The sequence below is a fragment of the Capricornis sumatraensis genome, chromosome 1 (assembly GCF_032405125.1).
Source record: "Capricornis sumatraensis isolate serow.1 chromosome 1, serow.2, whole genome shotgun sequence".
NCBI classification, from domain to species: Eukaryota; Metazoa; Chordata; class Mammalia; order Artiodactyla; family Bovidae; genus Capricornis; species Capricornis sumatraensis.
Window position 1 is genome coordinate 40,822,857 of NC_091069.1, and position 19,076 is coordinate 40,841,932.

Sequence of the window (19,076 nt, forward strand, 5' to 3'; positions counted from 1 at the left end):
AACTCTTTGGGACCCAGTGGACTGGGGCCTGCCAGGCCCCTCTGTCCATGGAATTCTGGTGTGGGTAGCTGTTCCCTTCCCTAGGGGATCTTCCCAACCAAGGGATCCAACACAGGTCTCCTGCATTGCAGGTGGATTCTGTTACCAGCTGAGCCACCAGGGAAGCCCAGGTATACTGAAGCGGATAGCCTATCCCTTCTCCAGCGGAACTTCCTGACCCAGGAATTGAACTGGAGTATCCTGCATTGCAGGCAGATTCTTTACCAGCTGAGCTACAAGGGATTCCCTCAAATCAAGTGCTATCTGATTATATATTGAGTTGTAAAAGGTAAAACAGCATTCTATAAGATAATATATATTGTCTTCATTACATAAAGTGAATTTTAAATTGAACAGAAAGGTCACCAACTATAAAGAAAATAATTAAAAATATGGCTACGTTAAATTCGTAACGACGACTTCTGCCTAACCAAAGACAACATTAAAGACAATGAAAAGCAAGTCACAGATTGGGAGATTTTACAATATGCAAAATTAAGGGCTCATATATAAAACATACCAAGAACAGATATAAATCTCTAAGGAAATGATTGACTACCATTAAGAAAAGTGGGCCAGATATTTTAGCAGGCTCTTAAATGATTCTCTTAAATGATAAAATTGTAAAGAACAATCAAGGAAGTGATGACCATAACAGTCAGAATAATGTTCCTTTGGGGAGGAGAGAAGGGGCAACGATTAGAAGCCAAGATGGAAGGAGAGTATCCGAGAGTTTTGTTCATTGTCTTGTTCTAGTTGTTGATTTTGTGATAATTCATTGAGCTGAACGTGTCATTTTATGTACTTTTCCGAATACATATTTATCAATAAAAATGTTTTAAACTTTTACTATAAGGCAAAAATCTTTATTTTCACTGAAGAAATGGTTTATATTTCTTCCTTGTAATTTACTATTTTTGTTCTTTAGTTTGGCTGACAGGAATCCTAGAACTAAATCTATTATATAAAACATTGTGGCAAAATAGTTCTTTTCTTTTTCCTCTCTACTTTACTTTCTACTAATATTTCTGTTGCCATTTTTGCAAGAGAAGAGGGAGCCAGAGAACAGTCACATTCCAGGTCTCATCCTAGGTCTGGAGCAAGTTCCTGGGAGGGGCCAGGAAGTGAGCATCCTTGACTTGGAGCAGGAAAGAATTCAAGAGCCAAGATATTAATAAAATGACAACAGGTTTATTTAGCGGAGAAGGCAATGGCACCCCACTCCAGTGCCTGGAAATTCCCATGGATGGAGGAGCCTGGTAGGCTACAGTTCATGGGGTCGCTAAGAGTCGGACACGACTGAGCGACTTCACTTTCACGCATTGGAGAAGGAAATGGCAACCCACTCCAGTGTGCCTGCCTGGAGAATCCCAGGGACGGGAGAGCCTGGTGGGCTGCTGTCTATGGGGTCGCACAGAGTCGGACACGACTGACGCGACTTAGCATCAGCAGCAGCAGGTTTATTTAGAGTTACACATTTCACTGGCAGAAACCAGACCAACTCAGCTAGGTAATTTCATAGGTTAATGGGAGGAATATGCTAACTATTTGGGGGGAAAGGGGAGATTTCCAGGAATTGGGCCACCGCTCACTTTTTGGCCTTTTATGGCCAGCCTAGGAACTGTCGCTGCACTTGTCATGGCATTGATGTCCTTTAGCTTGCCCATGTATCACAGTGAGTCTGTAATGAGGTTCAAGATCAACGGGAAGTCAGATCTTTCACCATCTTGACCCTAATCAGTTTTTGTAGTATTCTATGCCATTCTTTTGACAGTTCTGCCCTGCTCCCTTCCTTCCTGTCTCACCACAATTATTTGTAATCTACATATTCTAAAACCATTATTTAGTTTTATATTATTTATTTATATATAACTGGATATGACTGCTTGGGAGGTCACATCTCTTAAAATTCAAATTAATTTCTTGAACCTCCAATTGTTTAAGGTAATAGGAATATTTCAATTATTTTCTGGGATCTCTCCTACCTTTCAACTGACCAAAAATTCCAGAAGCAAAATTTTAAGAACTCAAGTGTCCATTATAATACTTTCTTAAATAAATGGCATCATAGCTATCTAAGACTAAATTTATCCTAAAAATACTTAACTCATACTGAGAAAATAGTTGAAGGTCTTTGAAGAATTTAATAATGCCTATTGGAGCAATAACTATGTGGTAATCCTTTAAAGCATATTAATACTGAAAATAAAATAGCAATGAATAATTTCCCATAACTGTCCAAATTCTATAATGCCCAAGTAACTCTTATAAAAAGGAACAACTCAAGCTCAAAAAACAGACATATGTTCTTACCTTAGTAGCCCCAGGATGGTTATAATCTATAATCATTATGTGGTAGGAAACTATCATAAGTTTTAGTTTTAAAGTTACTTAATTCACACAATCTGTTCCAGTTCTAAATGTAGTTCAAAATAAATGTGTTTCCTGAATATAGCTCCAAATGAATTACAGTACAACTAACTTCTGGATGAAATATTTTAATAAAAGGTAAATCTTGTAGACATCTGAATGGAATGTGATCCAAAAGGCCAAAATAGCATTTCTAGGCATTTGAATAACATGTCACATATAAGTGCGTTTTAGTACAACTAAAAACTGTTTTAATAAATCAGAGTTAAACTCTGATTTGTTTTACCTGCATAAATTATCCATAAGTTTAACAGTGATTATTAAGCAAAAATTTGAGGCATTGAGAGTCTGTTGTTAAGGAGCTTTTTCATAGTGAAGGGATTGCCTTGTCACTTACATTACAATGGTATTGTCAGGATCAGTGGCCAATTGTGGGAGGTCTTTTTTTGAAGGAAAAAATAATAGGAACTTCATTGACTATCCAGTGGTTAGAATCTTGCCTTCCTATGTAGGGAGTAGGGGTTCAATCTCTGGTTAGGAGGCTAAGATCCCACATGCTTCCTGCTAAAAAACCCAAAAAACATAAAATGGAAGCATTATTGTAACAAATCCAATAAAGACTTTAATAATAATAATAAAAATCATAGTGTGCTATTATGTAGCACAGTATGTGTACAGAGCTCTGCCCCAGCTCCAAATCTATCAGAATACAGTTGACGGAATCTGAACAGGCAACAGAATGACTAGAGAATTTTTTAAACAGTGTTGTTACTATATTTCTTAAATATAGCCCAAAATGCACCTGGATAAGTTCTGGGCCCATTTTTTCTCAGCTCTGACCCGCCGATAATTGTTTGTTTGTTTTTTTAAAATTAATTAACTAGTTAATTTTTTTCATTGAAGTATAGGTGATTTACAATGTTGTGTTGTTAGTTTCAATTTTTAGATTCTTTTCCATTATACGTTATTACAAGATATTGAGTATAGTTCTCTGTGCTGTACAGTAGGTCCTTGTTGGCCATTGTAATTAAAGTCACATCCACACCTATCCCTCTTCTGAGGGAACTGCTCCACGGAGAGCCCAGGTGAACTGCTGCCCAGGTGATTCCTGATTCGAGTAGAGATGGGTTCTTGACTTCGGGAACCAACCCATAGATTGACTCTCCATTTCTGACTGTCACAAAAAGATACATTGAAATAATCATATTTCCTCTTGGAGATTTAAAGAATTTTCTAGAGGGCCCAGTGCGAAACCATGGGAGGCGGTTGGTGGGAGGGGAAGAGTGCAGAAACTCTGAGGAAGTCTTCTAATGGTGGTGGCTTAGTTGCTAAGTCTGTCCAATTCTTGGGACCCCATGGACTGTAGCATATCATGCTCCTCTGTCCATGGGATTCTCCAGGCAAGAATACTGGAGTAAGTAGCCATTTCCTTCTCCCAGGGATCTTCCCATCCAGGAATCGAATCCGGGTCTCCTGTATTGCAACCAGATTCTTCACTGATTGACCTAAGAGGGAAGCCCAGTCTTCTAATAGTGGAACTGAAAAAAGTGGTGTTACTTGACAGGATCATTGGATGAATATTTTAGATTTTAGCTGCTGGAAACCGAACACCCATTTAGTTCCAGGGTCCCTAAGGCCAGGTCACATTGTAATTCCAATCATTGCCTTTTCTTTTTCAATGTGAGCCCTCACAGCAAACTTCCTTTCCTCTAGCTGGCTAATGCCAGTTAACTTAGCCACAAATGCTAAACTAAAGCAAAGCTTGGGATTTAAGATTATGGCCTAATTGTTTCTCAGTTTTCATTAGAAGGCTCAAGTTGCGAACAAAGAAATACTTGCTACAGAATTTTTTAAATTGCTGTTTGTGAAGCATGATCCCCAATTCATTCTTAAGCACAAGACGGTTGCTATAAACTTTGCAAAATCATGCTTAATTATAAATTATTTGAGCAATTCTTTTTCAAAAATAATGTTAAAGAAGTATTATTTCAAAAAGTTCAGAATAGAATATCAGTTCAGTTCAGTTCAGTCGCTCAGTCGTGTCCAACTCTTTGCGACCCCGTGAATCGCAGCATGCCAGGCCTCCCTGTCCACCACCAACTCCTGGAGTTCACTCAGATTCACGTCCATAGAGTCAGTGATGCTATCTAGCCATCTCACCCTCTGTCGACCCCTTCTCCTCCTGCCCTCAATCCCTCCCAGCATCACAGTCTTTTCCAATGAGTCAACCCTTTGCATGAGGTGGCCAAAGTACTGGAGTTTCAGCTTCAGCATCATTCCTTCCAAAGAAATCCCAGGGTTGATCTCCTTCAGAATGGACTGGTTGGATCTCCTTGCAGTCCAAGGGACTCTCAAGAGTCTTCTCCAACACCACACTTCAAAAGCATCAATTCTTTGGCACTCAGCCTTCTTCACAGTCCAACTCTCACATCCATACATGACCACTGGAAAAACCATAGCCTTGACTAGATGGACCTTTGTTGACAAAGTAATGTCTCTGCTTTTGAATATGCTATCTAGGTTGGTCATAACTTTTCTTCCAAGGAGTAAGCGTCTTTTAATTTCATGGCTGCAGTCACCATCTGCAGTGATTTTGGAGCCCAAAAAAATAAAGTCTGTCACTGTTTCCACTGTTTCCCCATCTATTTCCCATGAAGTGATGGGACCGGATGCCATGATCTTTGTTTTCTGAACGTTGAGCTTTAAGCCAACTTTTCCACTCTCCTCTTTCAATTTCATCAAGAGGCTTTTTAGTTCCTCTTCACTTTCTGCCATATGGGTGGTGTCATCTGCATATCTGAGGTTATTGATATTTCTCCTGGCAGTCTTGATTCCAGCTGTAGCGTTTCTCATGATGTACTCTGCATAGAAGTTAAATAAGCAGGGTGACAATATACATCCTTGATGGACTCCTTTTCCTGTTTGGAACCAGTCTGTTGTTCCATGTCCCGTTCTAACTGTTGCTTCCTGACCTGCATACAGATTTCTCAAGAGACAGGTCAGGTGGTCTGGTATTCCCATCTCTTTCATAATTTTCCACAGTTTCTTGTGATCCACACAGTCAAAGGCGTTGGCATAGCCAATAAAGCAGAAATTGATGTGTTTCTGGAACTCTCTTGCTTTTTCCATGATCCAGCGGATGTTGGCAATTTGACCTCTCATTCCTCTGCCTTTTCTAAAACCAGCTTGAACATCAGGAAGTTCACGGTTCACGTATTGCTGAAGCCTGGCTTGGAGAATTTTGAGCATTACTTTACTAGTATGTGAGATGAGTGCAATTGTGTGGTAGTTTGAGCATTCTTTGGTATTGCCTTTCTTTGGGACTGGAATGAAAACTGACTTTTCCAGTCCTGTGGCCACTGCTGAGCAGAATCCATTTAAAGATGGACTTGAGAGCTAAAAAATCATAGTGATTCATTTGAACCTGAGACAAATTATAGTGGGCACTGGCTGTCATTTGAAATCATTTTTTAAAAACTTTTCGTGGCTCAATATTTTATAAATACCCCAAAGTTTAGAAAATATGGACCATATTTGTTGCCTTTCCTGCCCATAATCCAGGATCACTTCTGTTTCACCAGTTTCCTCAATTTCCTTACCTCTCAACTGGCCAGTACATTTTCTTTGCTGGACTCAAATTTTGGATCAACCATGCACTAGCTCTCTTAGTTTCTACCTCTGAGTTATTATGTTGGAGAGGTTCCCAACTGTGTCACAAAGAATCTGTAGTCCTCGGGAGCTTTGAATGTCACATGATAAAGTGACAAATCTCAATGAATAGGAGAATTCATGCTTTTGTCCTCCAAAATAGAGATTCCAAAGTTCTATCACTTTCTATAAAAGAATATAAAGAAAATTAAGAGAAATGATGAGTTTATTACTAAGAATGGGCTTATGATAAATCTTACCTAAAATTTTATAATGGAATAAATAAGATATAAATGTTTCAGCAATCACTCTATAGTACTCAACGTGCTTCCTGAAATCTTCACCACAATGAAGATAATAAATAAAACCATCACTCCCAAAAGTTTCCTGTCCTCCTTTGTATTACCTTTGCTTGTAATTACATAAGTTTATATATTGATAATTCACCTGTGATTAATGGTTGAGTTTAACAATCAGCTCAAAAAATTCCTGAAAATTTAATACTCAGCTCTTGAGAGCTCCTCTGAGTTGGTTAGAGCATACCACTGATTTCCTTATGTCTTGTGCTCCTTTTTCCAGTTTAAGTAACCTCATTTCGTTCAGCATTTCCTCATCTTGCCTATTTTTTCAAACTTTTCATCAATTTTAAGCCTTTCAATTCAGTGATTGCTCTCAGAAGTGGACTCCGAGTGCCCTACACATAGGTTACAGGCTTAAAAAATGAAACCAAGCTGTTTAAATGTTGTAGGAAAAAGAAAGCCTGGGGCAACTTACTAGGGCTAAGAAATTAGAAAGACGCTGTGAAAGGGAGCTCAACCTGGGAGGAAACCCTTTCTGAGTGACCAGTATGGAGGTCAGTCTGAGGAAACTGATAGGAGAAAGCAGAGCAAGTTACTCAGATACTGGAGTGGGCCATATATTTGTACACAGTGTTTTCTGCAGGTACCGCTTAGCAGTACCACTCACTGAATTCAACCTATCCATCACTGCAGGTACCAGCCCCCCACTGGATCTGTATCTACCCAGGAATAATATCTGTGGGTGTCATAGAGGTAACTTTAAAAGATATTTTTCTGTTTTTTTTAAGAGAAACCTTAGGGGGAAAATCTGAACTGCCCCCAAATGTCTTATTCTGGATTAATAACAATCTTTTCTCCTGGCTGTAATGAAATTTAGTTGCCATCCATGTGTTTTCACACTTTTGGGTACCAGGAGGATGGCCTGATTTTAAAGAATGCCCTTCATTCTTCTTCAAGCATCAGGATCTGCATCATTCACCCTGACACCATAAATTTAAAACACTTCTAAACTGCATCTGAGACTATTACAAAGTTCTTTATTTTACAGTGAAAAATAAAGTCTTAATATTTTTACTACTGTTAACAGTGTTTACGGAGAAGGCAATGGGAACCCACTCCAGTACTCTTGCCTGGAAAATCCCATGGATGGAGGAGCCTGGTAGGCTGCAGTCCATGGGGTCGCTAGGAGTCGGACACGACTGAGCGACTTCACTTTCACTTTTCACTTTCACTCATTGGAGAAGGAAATGGCAACCCACTCCAGTATTCTTGCCTGGAAAATCCCAGGGACGGGGAAGCCTGGTGGGCTGCCGTCTATGGGGTCGCACAGAGTCGGACACGACTGAAGCGACTTAGCAGCAGCAGCAGCAACAGCAACAGTGTTTAAGTTAGTCTAGCCAAGTGCATCCTTAGAGATGCTTGCAATGTCCTAGATACAAATGTTTCTTTAGGTGAATGGTTATTTATATAGAATCTTCTGGTTAGAGCTGAAAATGGCTTTTGATTGTGTAGGGATGAAATTACAGCATTGAAAACATATTAAAATTTTAAATAATTTTTAGATCAGTTTGAATGTGAAAGGATAGACAAGAAGGTAGTTAAATTGCAAAGTCTATGTTACAAAACTAACTCTACTCATGTTGATTCAGTTCCCAGTTTAAGAAAATTTTCCTTTCAACAGGGTTTTTCCTGTCTTTCAGACTACTGGAAAAAATGATTGGCGTATTTCATATGAATGTAGCTTTGGTTTAGTATCAATAATCTGGGTAACAGTGTTAGAGGAAAGTGAGCCCTGGGGGTTGTCATCTCATAGGCAAGAAACTTAAGGAAAACATAGATACATTTATTCTGCTGTTGAACTATTTTTCTAAGCCTGTTACCATGACTTCTAAGTATATCAACAGGAAGGCCCCTTTACCTGCTACTCTGGCTTTTCCAAACTCTTGTTGACCTCAAAGCGCTCATTATTTAAAATATAAGGTGTGGAAGAGCAACCAGGTATCACCGGGGAGCTTGTTAGAAATGCAGAACCTGTCCCCAGACCTGCTGAATCAGAATCTGCATGGTTACAAGATCCCCAGGTCATTCATGATCATGGTAAGTTTCAGAGGTGATTATCTGTAGGGAATTTTGATCCACAATGATGAATGTCTTCTCTTTAAATTTCCAACTTACCTTCAGTCTATTCTATATAATTTATGTTTCTCAGTAATTATTGGACATATGTGAGTCCCATTTCCCTCACAAATTTCTGATCTTCTAGACCAGGGAAAATCCTATAAAAGGCCACATGGTAAATATTTTAGGCTTTGGCAGGCCATATACTATCTTAGTTGTATGTTCTTTGGGGACTTGTTTACTCTTTGAAAACCATTCTAGGTAGAGAACTATACCAAAACAGGTCCCAGGCTACATGTGGTCGATGGGTAGTGATTTGCCCACCCCTGTCCTAGATGGCAGGGCCACAATTATATGCTGGACTTCCGTGGTGGCTCAGATGGTAAAGAATCTGCCTGCAGTGCAGAACATCCGGGTTCAATCCCAGGGTCAGGAAGATCTCCTGGAGAAGGAAATGGCAACTTGCTCCAGTATTCTTGCCTGGAAAATCCCATGGACAGAGGAGCCTGGTGGACCACAGTCCATGGGGTTGCAGAGTTAGACATGATCAAGTGACTAACACTTCCACTTCTTGGTACAGTGCTAACAGTTATGGAAGGTTACAATCAATATTATTCAGTGATTTATTAAAGTCATTTCATATTCCCTTCTGCCTCATGTTCTAAAATATTTTGAGGTACGGCTTTAGGAAAAGTTATGAAAAATTATCTGAATATTATTTTAAAATGTGTTTTCATACTTTAGAAATAACCTTTAATAAGAATAGATTTCAAATAATCTTATATAAAGTTTTTTTTTCTTATTGATGTCAAGATGTAAAACTAAACCATGAGTCCTCACTCAGCAAACTAATATAATCCATAATTTTTCATTAAGACCATACTGGTAAAGAAATGTTGCATTTATTACAACCTAATACAAATAACAATTGATAGCAAAAAAGAATAAATATGCCATAGTAGTTAGTTTAAATATTTTTTGGCAATACCTATTTTGTGACTTGACCATAGTATTATTCTTTAGTCTCTAAGTGTTAGATTGCAATTTCATATCGTTGCGAACTATCCCCTGTGTTTAAGGTATAATCCATAAGGATTAGTTCCTTGATTTCATTAATATTTAATAATTCAAACAGTATTAGCAAGAAAGGAATGAAAAAACCTTCCAGGAAAATCCACAGCATAACATATATTACATACACACACACACACACAAATACACAAAAATATGTTTACCTGGGTTACTGCTCCAGGCAATGTTGAGAAAGAAATGGGTTTTCTATTTAGGTTGATATTTTCTGGAGGGTTTTTTTTTTTTTTTGACCCTTATAAGAAAAACCAGGACTAAGTTATTTTAAAACCAGAAAAATGTAGTTTTCCTGGTGGTAAAGGCCAAAAAACATTCCTGTTATATAGCGTATACATTGTTTCTTTTATTTAAATCAAAAGAACTAGCCTGTGTTTGAAGATCTTAATTTAATTGACTATACAGAACATATTTAAAATTGTGAAAACATTTGTTATTAATTTGATAAATAATTTTTCTTAAGATACTCTTCATCTACAGAGAAAGAGATTGTGTAATATTCAAGATTTAAAAGTGGATTATTGGGTTTCTAATAATTCCAAAAGTGCATTATTATGGGGTTTCCCTGCTGGCTCAGTGGTAAAGAATATGCCTGTCAATGCACAAAACACAGGTTCAGTCCCTGGTCTGAGAAAATAACACATGCCTCGAAGCAAACAAGCCAGTATACCACAACGACTGAGCTTGCGCTCTAGAGCGCAGCAGCCACAACTACTGAAGCCTGCACGCTCTAGAGCCTGTGCTCTGCAACATGAGAAGCTGCGGCAATGAGAAACTTGCACACGGTAACTAGAAAATAGCCCCTGTTCACCGTAACTAGGTAAAGGCTGTGCAGCAGTGAACACTCAGCACAGCCAAAAATAAATAAATGAACAAATAAGAAAAAATTTAAGTGGACTATTTGTGTTCATATCTTTTTAAGCTTAGGGTTCACTTGATACATTCATAAAACGAAAGTCTTCAGGTTGCTGCTGCTGCTGCTGCTAAGTCGCTTCAGTCATGTTCAACTCTGTGCGACCCCATAGACGGCAGCCCACCAGGCTCCTCTGTCCCTGGGATTCTCCAGGCAAGAACACTGGAGTGGGTTGTCATTTCCTTCTCCAATGCATGAAAGTGAAAAGTGAAAGTGAAGTCGCTCAGTCATGTCTGATATGCTTTAACAATAGTTAACAGCTAATCCCACTCCAGGGACTCTCCAAGAGTCTTCTCCAACACCACAGTTCAAAAGCATCAATTCTTTGGTGCTCAGCCTTCTTCACAGTCCAACTCTCACATCCATACATGACCACAGGAAAAACCACAGCCTTGACTAGACGGACCTCAGTTGGCAAAGTAATGTCTCTGCTTTTGAATATACTATCTAGGTTGGTCATAACTTTTCTTCCAAGGAGTAAGTGTCTTTTAATTTCATGGCTGCAGTCACCATCTGCAGTGATTTTGGAGCCCCCCAAAATAAAGTCTGACACTGTTTCCACTGTTTTCCCATCTATTTCCCACGAAGTGATGGGACCAGATGCCACGATCTTCATTTTCTGAATGTTGAGCTTTAAGCCAACTTTTTAACTCTCCACTTTCACTTTCATCAAGACAGGGTGGTGTCATCTGCATATCTGAGGTTATTGATATTTCTCCCGGCAATCTTGATTCCAGCTTGTGCTTCTTCCAGGACAGCATTTGTCCTTAGTGGAGTCATCTTCAATAATCCAAGAACACTGTTGTAAACAGAACATGAAAGTGAAAGTGAAAGTAGCTCGGTCATGTCCAAGTCTTTGCAACCCCATGGAGTATACAGTCCATGGAATCCTCCAGGCCAGAATACTGAAATGGGTAGCATTTCCCTTCTCCAGGGGATCTTCCCAACCTGGGAATCGAACTCAGGTCTCATGCATTGCGGGTGGATTCTTTTACCAGCTGAGCCACAAGGGAAGCCCAAACTGAGCATGGTTGATGTCATATCTCAGAAGCATTAGGTAATCTTGTTTCTTTTGAGGGGTTGCCCCTTTCCCAGCTATGCACTGAGTTTCCTAGGAGTGAAAATGTGTGTTTTTCAAATATGACATGGAGAAAAAGTTGCTTTGAAATACATCTGTGACTGTCAGAACTAGGTTTCCATAGGAAGTCAACTGGGGTGAGGGGAAGTGCTCATTCAAGATGATGATGTAGTTTTAGGATGATATAGTTGTAGGTAGTGGGATTTGGAAGGTCAGGGCAAGGTCGGGCGTGTTGAGGCATGCCTCGGCATGCCCGGGCATGTCGGGACATGTCCCGGCAGAGAGCCGCAGACAAGCCCCGGAGGCGGGCCGACAACCAAGCTGTCCAATCAGGAGCCGACACGGAGCCCTTGGACACCAATCACCGCTGAGCCTGCATTTTCTTCCTTATATGGGAGCCCGCCCGGGCTATAAAACCCTTCCCCACCCCTTATACCTCGCAGACTCCCTTTGCTTCGCAGACCCCCTTCGCTTCCTTGCTCACCCACCCCCGGGAGTTCTGCCCAAGAGCGACTGCCCAATAAAGGCCCTGATCAACGGTCCATAGGGGTGGCTTTTTCTTCCCGCGGCGTTTCTTACAGGATTCAGTGAAGGTAATCTCAGAGGTCAAAGGGCACAACCACACATTCTAATTACTGAAATTGTATCTGGAAAATTTGATTCATCCTCTTTACACATGCACATGAAAGTGTAGGGCCCTTGGAGAGGTGGCCGTGCAGACTCAATTTGGTAAGGTGGAAAAGAAAAGGATTGAGGCAGGTTTTGTGCTGCTGCCATCTTAGGTCCACTGGAATCAGGGCAGAGATACAATTTCCCTCTGTTCCTACTAGTACACAGAACACGTTTTTCTGTATATAGAAAGACATATAATTTAACCCCCAAATTAGGACATCCCTGTTAGTGGAAATGGATGCTATTAACAATATCAGCTGAAAACAAAAATATACTAAGTGTATCTGGTTAATGGATTAATGAGGAATGTTGAAGAATGAATGAATAGCATCTGCATTGTTATTAATGGGTCTCAAAAGTCCTGGATCTCCAGACTGAGGATTTGGTTGTTATCTGGTCACTAATTTGTGTCTGACTCTTTGCAATCCCATGGAATGTAGCCCACGAGGCTCCTCTGCCCATGGGATTTCCTAGGTAGGAATACTGGAGTGGGTTGCCATTTCCTTTTCCAGGGATCTTCCTGACTCAGAGATTGAACCTGCATCTCCTGCATTGCAGGCGGATTCTTTACCTGGGAAGCCACCAGGAAGCCCAAGGAAGTGATTTAGCAAAGCATTGGCTTTGGAGAAACGCAGCTGGTATCACTTGTCTGGGTGATCCTGGGACAAATTCCTTAACTGCTCCATCTCTCAGGTTTCTGGCTGTAAGTGGGAATAATAATCCTTACCACCCAATGTTGTTTTAAGGGTTAGGAAGATGATGTATATATAGCATTTAGCATGATATTTAGGACAGAACAAGTACTCACTAAATAATTATCATTCTTTGCTATCATCTCTACTTGCCCAGAATCTAGTTCTATGTGTAAGAATAACAGTACAGCCACAGTACAGCCACAGTCAAAGTGGGAAGAAATCTTTTTGGCTTCTTACTCCACACAACCATTGGGCTTCCAAGATAACCCTGCCTGAAGTTCAGCAACCCTTCAGTAAACTCCTGCCATGGATGCCCTTCATGAACACTGGCCTCTTCCAACTGTGCAGGCTGAAAATGAGGGCCAGGGCCTAAGCTTCTCAAATGAGCCTACTGCTTGATTTGGGCTTATGCCAATTTCTAAGAGGCTTCCCTGATGCTCTGAAGTATTTGTCTTCTTCTTGGAAGAACACATTAGCAAGATGGAAGATATGCACATGTATATATTTCTCAGTCTTCTTTCAGTTCAGTTCAGTTCAGTTCAGTCGCTTAGTTGTGTCCAACTCTTTGCGACCCCATGAATCGCAGCACGCCAGGCCTCCCTGTCCATCACCAGCTCCCGGAGTTCACTCAGACTCATGTCCATCAAGTCCCTGATGCCATCCAGCCATCTCATCCTCGGTTGTCCCCTTCTCCTCCTGCCCCCAATCCCTCCCAGCATCAGAGTCTTTTCCAAAGAGTCAACTCTTTGCATGAGGTGGTCAAAGTACTGGAGTTTCAGCTTTAGCATCATTCCTTCCAAAGAAATCCCAGGGTTGATCTCCTTCAGAATGGACTCGTTGGATCTCCCTGCAGTCCAAGGGACTCTCGAGTCTTCTCCAACACCACACTTCAAAAGCATCAATTCTTCGTCGCTCAGCCTTCTTCACAGTCCAACTCTCACACCCATACATGACCACAGGAAAAACCATAGCCTTGACTAGACGGACGTTAGTTGACAAAGTAATGTCTCTGCTTTTGAATATACTATCTAGGTTGGTCATAACTTTTCTTCCAAGGAGTAAGCGTCTTTTAATTTCATTGCAGTCACTATCTGCAGTGATTTTGGAGCCCCCCCCCAAAATAAAGTCTGACACTGTTTCTACTGTTTCCCCATCTATTTCCCATGAAGTGATGGGACCGGATGCCATGATCTTTGTTTTCTGAATGTTGAGCTTTAAGCCAACTTTTTCACTCTCCTCTTTCACTTTCACCAAGAGGCTTTTTAGCTCCTCTTCACTTTCTGCCATAAGGGTGGTGTCATCTGCATATCTGAGGTTCTTGATATTTCTCCTGGCAGTCTTGATTCCAGCTTGTGTTTCTTCCAGTCCAGCATTTCTCTTGATGTACTCTGCATATAAGTTAAATAAGCAAGGTGACAATATACAGCCTTGACGTACTCCTTTTCCTATTTGGAACCAGTCTGTTGTTCCATGTCCAGTTCTAACTGTTGCTTCCTGACCTGCATACAGATTTCTCAAGAGGCAGGTCAGGTGGTCTGGTATTCCCATCTCTTTCAGAATTTTCCACAGTTTATTGTGATGTACAAATAATGTTGAAAAACACTTTTCTGGGGAGATGCAGGGAAAATTGGGCCAGTGGTTTGCTCATGAAGATAACATTTCAGGAATTTTGAAACCCATAATTAAAAAGTAATTTATGTAAACATCTATTAAATCATAGTAAAAACAAAGTTAATAAATAGTCAGAACTCACCATTGGTAATTATTTAATCTATGCTTTTGAGTTTGTTTGCGCCCACTGTGTCTATATAGTGGAAATGCAATGCCCTGATCTGCTGCCATCATTACTCCTTTCTTTTCAACTTTACATCCAATGATGTCACCTTAGCAAATTGAAATTAGCCATGATGGAAAAGCTCACCCCAAAGAAACTGACCAACACTGCGAATCAAGGCTTGATTTACTGTTTGTTGATCATCTGGACCTTAGAAAGTAAAGGAGAAAATGTAGATTACACTTCAAAGAATGCCTTCACTGTGACCAATAAGGTGTGATTAGCATAGAAATTGAGGGAATATTTTCCCAGAATTAAAAAATAATTTTGTGATGGAGCAAATAAATCGCTCAGATCATCGGGAAACTGTTGAAGTTCTTACATAGATCTTTATTGTTCTACTTTCTCATTAATGTAAAGGAATATATCAACCAACATTCAGGTCAGACCTATCCTCTTGCTCCTCAACCAAAATCTTATGCTGGCTTGGATACAAGAGTTTAACAAAATTATGAAATGAAATATCCTTCGTGTCATTAGAAATTTATGATAAATGTAGTGTGTGCCTTCTGGCTGTATCTATCAGAAGGAGCTGGCTGTTAACCATTAACCAGAACACCACTTGCACAGAAAGTTTAGGGCTTGATTCCTGCTGCTCTGCTGGGCTAGGGAAAAGCCGCATCAGAAGAGATTAAAGCCGGAGAGCTGATGCTTGAAGATTGAAAGACAAGAGGGGAAATGGTGACTTAAACTGGAGATGCACACTTGAAAAAAGACAGAGAATATGGCAGGGTGGGAAACTCAATAGCCAGAGAGAGAATGAAATGGTTCCTGAATTCACTTAGTAAAGGAGGCCCATTCATGTGAGGCCCCAGACTATTCATTGTTCTGGAAACATTTCTAAAGGCACCAAGCCACACAACACAGGAGGAGCCTATGAGTTTAGAAGCCTTGGGGAGGTCCAGAGTGAAATTTGGTTGGGTAAACTTCCAACTTAAGGAAACTGGGGAGAAACAATAGCCATTTCATGGAGCAGTGTTTTAAGTAGAGTAATTATTGAAAACATCACAAATGTCTTATTCTGTTATATAATTTTGTGTAAGATGCCTTGGGGGCCCATTCTTAACAATTACACCCTTTAGTCCTAACGTGCTATCTATTCTTACGCTTCTTATTCACACTCATGACATATAATGCTCTATATTTTTTTTCTGATTTTATATAATCGTGAATCTATCTGAAATTTAATTTTGTGTACCAAGTAAATATCAAACTTAATTTTTTTCCCTGAGAGATTAGTGAATTTTCTCAGCATACTCATCAGCAGAATATATTTTTAGTTGGAATTGCATTTGAATTTAAGAAAGCCGTCAAAGACAGTGGCTTAAATTCCTTAGAGGGGTTATTAAAACTTAGATTGTTGGGCCTCCAGAGTTTTTGTTTCAATAGATCTGGGGTAGTGTCCAGGAATTCAGATTTCTAACAAGTTCACAGGTGAACTGATGCTGCTGGTCTAGAGATCACACCCAGAATGACTGGTTTAAGTGAGTAAGGGCTCGATGAATATCCATGAATAAGGAACTGAAAGTCTGTCTAGAGCTAAGCCACCTAGGCCTGGAACCTTGGTTACATAATATCTTGGGAAACTAGCCTCTTTGCCTGTTGTGTGTACTTTGTGATTTCAGTGGCAAGGTTTCTAGTGTTCTATCATTAAGAAGCTGTTGGTTTTATCATATTAGATATCTTATTTTCCTTCTTTACTTGTAAGATGTTATCAGGCATAGGATCTTTATGTGATAATATGCTTTTCTTATATGGTGCATCAATGTAGCTAGATTCATTGCATAATCATATGTCCTAACACTAAATTGTCATTGTATTTATGTTCGATTATCCTCTTGTTGTTATGTAGTCTCTGAATTGTTTCTGATTCTTCACGACTCCATGGACTGTAGCCTGCCAGGCTCTTTTGTCTATGGGATTTCCCAGGCAAGAATACTGGAGTGGGTTGCCATATCTTTCTCCACTATTATTCTCTAATAGTGTATTAAATTTCATTGCATATATTTTATTTAGATTTGTCCATTATTTCTCATTAACTAAATTGGTGTGTTGTTGACTTCAGTGTTATATTTAACGAGTTTTTGTATCAGGGTTATTCTAGCTGAAAAAACCTTATACAGTTTACACTGTGCTCCTGGGAATCTGCTCAGTTGAGACTTACATGAATTATCCCCTTTAAATTTCACAGACAATTTATGAAGTTTGTGCCATAACTATTTTTATTTTATGTGTATATGTGCTGTATGTTCAGTCACATTCAACTCTTCACAACCCCATGGACTATAGCCTGCAAGACTCTGTCCATGGAATTTTCCAGGCAAGAATACTGGCATGGGTTACCATTTCCTTCTCCAGGGGATCTTCCTGACCCAGGGATCAAACCCACGTCTCTTGCATCTCCTGCATTGGCAGGCAGATTCTTTACCACTGCGCCACCTGGAAAACCCCCATTCTCATTTTATTAGGAAACTGTGTTTAAGAGCAGTCACTGAAGACCACCTAACTAGGAAATTACAAGCCTCTTATTCCCCAAACTAACTCTTAATTTATTTCATACATGGGGAAATATTTCCATATTTTGTTATATTGTAGAATAGTTTACATTGTGTGGGAATTATTAATTTCTTAGAAGATTAAAATAATTTATCCATAAAGTAAATCGAGATATCCACTGCCTGAGTTTTAGAAGGAAGATATCTAAAATTTTCCTTAAAGCTGATTTCTAATTTCTTCCTTGCCATTAAGGATTGTTAATTTTATTTGTAGAACTGAGCATGACATACACAGATGAAAATTATGTCCATATTTGACACAATCTCTTATTATTAGATTTGTTAAAGAATTATAATTGTTTTAAGTTTTTCTCAGAGAACCAGACCTTGCCTTTATTTTTCTTCTTTTATTGTTGTTTTCTAATTCACTATCTTAATGTAATCATCATTACTTTCTATTCTCTAGTTTCCTTAAAATATTACTGTACTTGTTTCTTTTCTAAAGAAGTGAAGTTGCTCAGTTGTGTACGACTCTTTGCGATCCCATTGACTGTAGCCTACCAGGCACCTCCGTCCATGGAATTTTCCTCTAACAGTATGGAGTTGGTTGCCATTTCCTTTTTTAGGGGATCTTCCTGACCCACGAATAAATCCAGGTTTTCTGCATTACAGGCAGATACTTTACTGTCTGAGCCACCAGGGAAGCCCCTTTTCTAAAAAGAATTTGCCTGCAATGCAGGAGACCCAGATTAGATCCCTAGTCAGGAAGATCCCCTGAAAAGGGACTGTGGCAACCCACTCCAGTATTCTTGCCTGGAGAGAGGAGCCTGGTGGTCTACAGTCCATGAGTCGGACACAACTGAGTGACTAACACTAACTTACTTGAAGTAAATCATTAGTGCATTTTCTCTATTTATTTTGCTATTTTAAAAAGTTAATACAAACGTTTGATTCTACCTATTTTTCAGTATAGTTTTTGATTGATTGCCGTACCTTTTTATATGCTATTTCATTTTGTATTTGTTTTTATTTTTAGCCAAAGGTTATTAAAGAGAAATTATTCTAATTCTCAAAGGGTTAAAAGTGTTTGTCTGATTTTTTGATATTAATTTTTAGTGGTTTTGTACTTTTTATGCTTTATTTCATTATGATTAAAGGAAGTAGCCAATAAAATATCCATTTTTTGAAGTTTCCTTGGATATTCTTTATTTCTAGAAAATGAAATTATATCTTTCAAAGACACTTTAGAGAAAGTATTATATGACATAGATCAAAATATATGTCATATAAAATGTATCCTTCTTAAATTAATTTCTCATCAATTAAACCTATCTGATGTTTTGTACAAGTTGGAGTTAGTGATAGACAGGGAAGCCTGGAATGCTGCAGTCCATGGGGTCACAAAGAGTTGGACATGTCCTAACTACTGAACTGAACTGATGTTTTATAAATTTATAATGGTTTATAAAGGATTTCACTAAAGCAAATTTCTATTTTTATCAATATGGATTTTCAATATTTTTATAAGCTGACCCATAATTCCCAATTTTTATATCTTTTTAATCATGTAAATTTATCCTCTTTATCACATATATGCATTTCTTTTTCCTTCTGAGTATTTTCTTGTCAATATTAATATTACTACCTCTCCTTTTTTTTTAACAGTAGTTGGAGATATTATTGACCATATCAGTCTCTTAAAGATTTTAAAACTTTTGGTTTATACATTTTTCTTACAAGCAACAGTTAGTTGGGTTTTTATAAAACTAAATCTAAGTATTTTCTTTTTCTTAATAAAGAATTTTTTATCAATATCCATTAATTGTTAC